Source organism: Phacochoerus africanus, chromosome 10, assembly GCF_016906955.1.
Source record: "Phacochoerus africanus isolate WHEZ1 chromosome 10, ROS_Pafr_v1, whole genome shotgun sequence".
NCBI classification, from domain to species: Eukaryota; Metazoa; Chordata; class Mammalia; order Artiodactyla; family Suidae; genus Phacochoerus; species Phacochoerus africanus.
In genome coordinates, this window is record NC_062553.1 from 45,905,842 (window position 1) to 45,912,939 (window position 7,098).

The window sequence follows — 7,098 nt, forward strand, 5'->3', positions numbered from 1 at the left end:
ATGGCCCACAGGAAAAGAATATAGCCTCAACAGATTGTTCCACTTATTTATTTACATGCAATTCATTGAAAAACACTCTCATGCTTGTATATACCCCAAGTTCATTCTGCCCCACCTCATAAAATGAATTGTCCTCTCCCCTGCCCCCATCATTCTAGACATGGAGAACAACTCCTCTTTTCCACCAGCCAAATGGTTCTGGAAGGAAACACACCCAGTCGCCTTGATGCTGACTTAGTCTAGTTCTTTGGGATTTAGGTGAAATTTAGGATGAATCAAACTCCTTCCACATAACACATGATACTCCTATCCTCCTGGAGGGGTTTGGCACTTGAGGTTCAATATTCCATCTTGTTGAGATGTACAATCTTGGTCTCTGTGAGCCATCATTCAGATCGCAGCCTAAATCCCAGCTCTTCTGGTCTTTTCATTCTCCGTTTGTCATCAACAGCCTCCTCTTCTTTCCTCCATGCTCTTGAAATGTCCATACCATTATAGATGAAACCTCAACATCCTTAAGTTTTATGTGTTTTGCTCCTTTCCCTGACTCACCTGAACTTAATCAGAACTCTCTACAGAATGGTTTAAGTCAGATATCAAATTGCAAATTAGATCTCCAACTGTGTTTCAAGCTGTCCCTGTTTATTTTCCCTCACCATCTAAGGATATGGGACATGAATTAGCATTTTTCTTGCTCTGTAGTAATGCTCCCAGATTATTTATCTACCTATGTGTCTTAGCTGGCTTGAGCTGCTTTAACAAATTACAGACACCAGTGGCTCAAATCACAAATATTTATTTCTCAGGGTTCTGGAGTTTGGTGGTCCAAGATCAGGGTGCCAGCATGGTCCATTTCTTGGTGAGGGTAGAGGGGCATCTATTTGTGGTGTCCTAACATGGCAGAAGGAAACTGGCTAGCTCTCTGGTCCATCCTCTTGTATAAAAGCAATAATCCCCTTCATGAAAGCTCTACACTCATGACCTAATGGCTGCCCCAAACCTCCCCCTCCAGATACTGTCACTTTGGGATTAGGGTGTTAACATTTCAACATATGAACTGGGGGATAGAGGAACATCCATAGCACAGAACTATGTAAAACTCCTTTCTTCGAATCTTGAACTGTCTTCCTATATTACGCTTTTAAATGTGTGCGTGTGTGTGTGTGTGTGTGTGTGTGTGTGTGTGTGTGTGTGTATCTATGAGAGAGAAATTAAAGAGAGATTGAGGGGAAGGGAGGGAGGGAGAGAGAAAAAGAGAGAGAGAGACAGAGAGAGAGAGATGTGTTTGAGTTGATAAAAGCCGGAGAAAAGGTGAAGGAAATACAATAATTACCTACATTCCAATACTGAGAATTAAATCATTCTAGCTTTCTGGGATATTTGATTTGTTTTATTCGATTCTTTTTTTGATAAGGAGTATATGAATATTTTGTCTTTTTAGAAGAAATTAAAACCTTAACGTTTAACTTGAACTCATCATCACTTTTGAGGCTTTATCTTGATATAATGTGCTTATAAACAGAGGCAACCATGATTGTCAGCTTATATTATTATTATTATTTTTTTGACTTTTTTCTTTTTAGGGCTTCACCGGCAGCATATGGAGGTTCCCAGACTAGGGGTTGAATCAGAGCTGTAGCTGCCAGCCTATGCCACGGGTGCAGCAATGCTGGATCCAAGCCATGTCTCTGACCTACACCACAACTCATGGCAATGCCAGATCTTTAACCCACTGAGCAAGGCCAGGGATCGAACCTGTGTCTTCGTGGATACTAGTTGGGTTTATTAACAACTGAGCCATCACAGGAACTCTGATGCATTTTTCTGAATGTAATAATATTCTAAAGAAAAATGTACAAATATTAGTGTTTTAAAATTTACATTAATGCTAACTCTATCATCACTCACATTTGGTTTTTTAAGAGCAATCCACATAGATATCCAAATTATTTTATCGTATGCATGCTTTATATTTCATTTAATGACCACTATTTATATTATTTCAAAACTTTATTTCAAACAATGCTGAAATAAGCATTCTTGTTTATATATTCTAGTATTTATGGGAGAATGGCTCTGGGTAGTAGATAACTACATGTAGGACCCCTTTGCAGTTAAAAATATTAATTGATAACACGAAATTTTTCTACAGTGACTACATCAAATTTGCTCTCCTGCCAAGATTGTAAGGAAAAATTTATTTCCCATCCTCCATTAAACAAGTGGTGCAGAATTGAATATATATACATTTTGCCAAGCTAAAATGCTGAATAAACTCATTGTCTCAATTTTCAACTATTGACATGATTATATTGTTTTTCTCCTATAAACTAAAACATAGTTACTACGTTAAAATTTTTTTGTAATGACACAATACCTAGGATAAACTGTTTTCGTCTGTGATGTATTATTCTTAGCACATTCCTTTTATATTTGGTATAGTCGTTAAAGAATTATGTAAATTGGGAGTTCCCTTCCTGGCGCAGCGGAAGCGAATCCGACTAGGAACCATGAGGTTGTGGGTTCCATACCTGGCCTCACTCAGTGGATTGAGGATCTGGTGTTGCTGTGAGCTGTGGTGTAGGTCAAAGACGAGTCTCAGATCTAGCATTGCTGTGGCTCTGGTGTAGGCCAGCAGCAACAGCTCCAATTAGAGCCCTAGCCTGGGAACCTCCATATGCTGTGGGTGCAGCCCTAATAAAAGGACAAAAAGACAAAAAATAAAGAAAGAAAGAATTACATAAATTGTTATAACCTATGTTTATAAGCAAGATTGGCCAATAGTATCATTTTTTTTTCTGTCATCCATATTGCTTATGCATCGAGGTTATACTAGTCTCATAAAATGAGTTCAGTATCCTCCTATTTATTTCTAGACTCTGGAAGAAATTAAATAAGCCTAGTTAATAGTTATTTGAGTTTTCTAAAACCCCAAAAAACAGATGCAGCCTTGCGTGATTGAGGACATGTTTAGGGTCATTTATGATTCTGAGAATATTTTTTAAAAAGTACATATTGATCTGTTCAGACTTTTTCCTTCTTAGATGAGTTTTGATAACATATTTTCTCTAGAAATTTATCCATTGCATTTGATTTTTAAATTATTGGCAATTACCCATGAAATAATGTCATGGGACATCTAAAATCTCTTATAATTTGTATATTTTTTATTTTAATGATATTTACTCATGTTTTCTCTTTTCTTAATCACACTTGCAGAGGTTTTCAATTTTGATAGCCTCATCCAAGAATCAGTTTTTTTTAATTGATCAACTCTAATGTTCTACTTTATTCATTTCTCCCTTTTTCCTTCAGTATTTCCTTTCTTCTGTTTTCTTTGGATTTATTTTGTTGTTCTTTCCTAAACTTTTTCATTCAAGTACTTAGTCCATGTTTTCCAACCACATTTTCCAAATGCATATAAAGCTATAAATTCTTCAAGAACTGCTGCATGCCATGCCGCAACATTTTATATGTATTTTTGTTGAAATTCAGTTATAAATGATTTTAATATCTTAAGTATTTTAAGTGTAACTTCTAGAATCCAAATTCATAGGATGCTTGGCTATCATTATGTGTTAGGACTATCTATTTGGGGGCTACTATTTTATTACTGATTTCTTATTTTACTATTTGTGATTGTTGAACATAAACTGTGAGAAAAATGCTTAAAAATAGGATTTTATTATTATTATTGTTTCTTAAAGCCACATCCATGGCATATGGAAGTTCCTGGGCTAGCAAATGAATACAAGCCATAGCTGTGACCTAGGCCACAGCTGTAGTGATGCTGGATCCTTTAACCTACTGCACCAGGCCTGGGATTGAACCCACACCTCTGCAGTGATCTGAGCCACTGCAGTCACACTCTTAACCCACTGCACCACGGTGGAAACTCCAAAATTTGTCATTTTCTTCTCATAATTCTATTGTTTGAGTCTCTATTATATACATATAATTATATATATTTGAGTTCCAGGCTGACAGTTTCTTATGGGTTATTGCAATTATTTGTATGAATTATGCTGTTCAGTCCCATTTTACACCTTTCTACTTTATTTCTAATTTTTTTCTTTTTTAGGGCCTCACCTGCACCTTACGAAAGTCCCTAGGCTAGGATTCGAATAAGAGCTTCAGCTGCAGGCCTACAACACACCCTGCAGCAATGCCAGATCCTTAACCCACTGAGCAAGACCAGGGATCGAACCGGATTCCTCATGGACACTAGTCAGTTTCTTAACCTCCTGAGCCAAGACAGGAATTCCTCACCTCTCTACATTAATTTTACATTTTATTTTGCTTATGTTAATTTTGCTGTGTATCTTTCTCTTCATTGCTCTTTCCATCCTTTTGGTGTTATTTTGCCTTAGGTGTTCCTCTTATGAACTGCATATAACTATGTCATATAGATTATTTTAATATCTAACCTGAACATTATAATACTATTTATATAATTATATATGCATAATTATATGTATTAACTCGTAATTAATATTTAACCATAATAAAAGTTAGACAAAGTCAAATCGAGGGACATTCTACAAAAGACTTGATCAGTCTGCTTCGAAAGTGTCAAAGGCATGAAAAACAAGGAAACCGTCATGGTTTGAAGGAAACTAGAAAGACATGGTAACTCAAACTAGCATGATTTCCCGGGCCAGATCATTCAATGGCAAAAGGATATTAAGGAAAACTCCAGGGAAACAGAATGGAGTCTATAATTCAGTAACAATGCTGTGCTAATGTTAATATTTTAGCTTCGATACATACATCATGTTTTTATAAGATATTAACCTCAGAGAAAACTGGGGGAAAGGTGCAGGGAAATAATTTTCTTTGTTATTCTTCTGGGAAAAAATTACGAATAAAATTTAAAAGTAATCTGAAGCAATCCACTCCCATGTGGTGTATCCCACTCTACATTCCCCTCCACTCCCCGCCCCACCACCCCGCCCCACTCCACTCCTAAAAGCACCTCCTCCTTTTTATGAGTGAACTTGGCTGTGTGGTTCTCTCCCTATTAGGTTTCTTCTACAAGGTCCTCTCTGTCCTCATTGGAATTTCTGCTCCGAGGTTTATTTAACACTTTATGTGGTAGGTGAAGTTTTTTTTTTTTTTTCTTTATTTTTGCTATTTTCTTGGGCCACTCCCGTGGCATATGAAAGTTCCCAGGCTAGGGGTTGAATCGGAGCTAGAGCCGCCGGCCTACACCACAGCCACAGCAACACCAGATCCTAGCTGCATCTGCAACCTACACCACAGCTGACAGCAACTCCAGAATTCAGAGAAGGGGAGATCACCGTTATCTGCTGTAGTCAGTTTTTTTTTTTTTCCTTGTCTTTTTGCCATTTCTTGGGCCGCTCCCATGGCATATGGAGGTTCCCAGGCTAGGGGTCCAATTGGAGCTGTAGCCACTGGCCTATGCCACAGCCACAGCAACGTGGGATCTGAGCCGCGTCTGCAAACTACACCACAGCTCACGGCAACACCAGATCCTTAACCCACCGAGCAAGGCCAGGGATCGAACCCGCAACCTCATGGTTCTTAGTCGGTTTCGTTAACCACTGAGCCACAGCGGGAACTCCTGGTGGGTGAAGTTTTGATCAACATCCACAAAACAGTCAACAATCAAGTTGGCTAGGATGAACAGCAGTCTTAGGAAGTTCTCAGATCCAGAATGCTTCAGGCCACATCTGGGGAGCCTTATTCACATTTTGCCTAAAGGTCTAGTCTGTGTCCCTTTGGGTTGCATGTAACTCTAAGGTAATATGAGCAGTTAGGTCCTAAGGGCTCAGCAGGGCTGCAAGTAACACAACTCTCTGTTACTCTATGATGCCTGCTTCCTTCTGCTCAGAGCACAATTCTAATTCAGATTTCTTTCTGGTGACTGTGATTAAGAGCCAATGGGATTCTTGGATGAGGAAGATGCTTTTGCCTGTACATCAAGTAAATGGAATGAATCAGAGGATTCACTGCATTTAATCCTTAATAATCTATGGTTCACCTTTAGCTTCTGCCTGAGAGACTGGCTGGGCAGGATTGTGACAGAAGAAGTAAGAGTTTAACCAGATCCTTAATCAGAGCCTTGATCACTTATTTGTCTTCCTGTTTTACTACTGGGGAGAGTCAGGTGATTCCCAAGTTCCTGCTTACTGTCACCAATTTAAACTCGGCCAAAGGCAGACTTAACTGATGCCCCTTGTGAAAACCTTTCCTGTGTCTCACTCACCCATGACCTTCTAACCGCATTATGCATGTTGTTAAAGGCAATGAAGCCTCCAGCCACCATTCCTAGTCTGCGGCTCTGTCCCTTCCTTGGTTTTGCTCCCTCAGCATTTTTGCCCTCCTAGCTTCAACCTTGGACCTTTGAGAGTACCATCCCAGCCCCATGAGGATGACTGGGCTTAGAGCTCTGGGTGTGGAGGCATATGCTTGACATCTTAGTCCAGAAGCTTAGTTCATTGTCCACCTCTTTTCCTCACAGCCCTGCACTGATCTCCTGCTCACTAGTACTTAGTGAAGAATTGGACCAGTGGCATTGCAGAACCTACTTATATGTTTCCCACATCCCCTCAGATCGGTTTAAGTCCCATCCTCCAGGTTTTGTGTGACATTTTGTGGAAAGATCCTGTCTGAGACCCCTTCTGAGATTGCTCTAGACACAGATGTGTTAGAAATGGCCCCTGAGTCATGTCCCCTGTCAGGGCAGCCCGAACCCAGGACTGACTGCCCGTGACAGCAGTTCAGACCCCTTCCCTCTGAGGTGGCATTTGCATTCCTGAGCTCCCCAAGGATCCCCGAGGGATTAGATGGAACCTGGGACTCCAGGGAAGTTGCTCCCTCCCTGGCTTGATCCCTTCCCCCTGGCTTCTCTCTCCCACCTCCTGGTTTCTCCTGAGGGCACTTCATACATCACTTGCAATTGAATCCATGGTTCAGGTTCTGGTTCTAGGAAATCTGACTGGAGATACTAATTCCCAATTTTTGCCATCCTTCTGGGTCAGGTTTATGCCTTAGAGGAGGGATGGGGAACCAGCTGCGTTTTTGTTTTGTTTTGTTTTATTTTGCTTTTTAGGAATGCATGTGCAGCATGTGGAA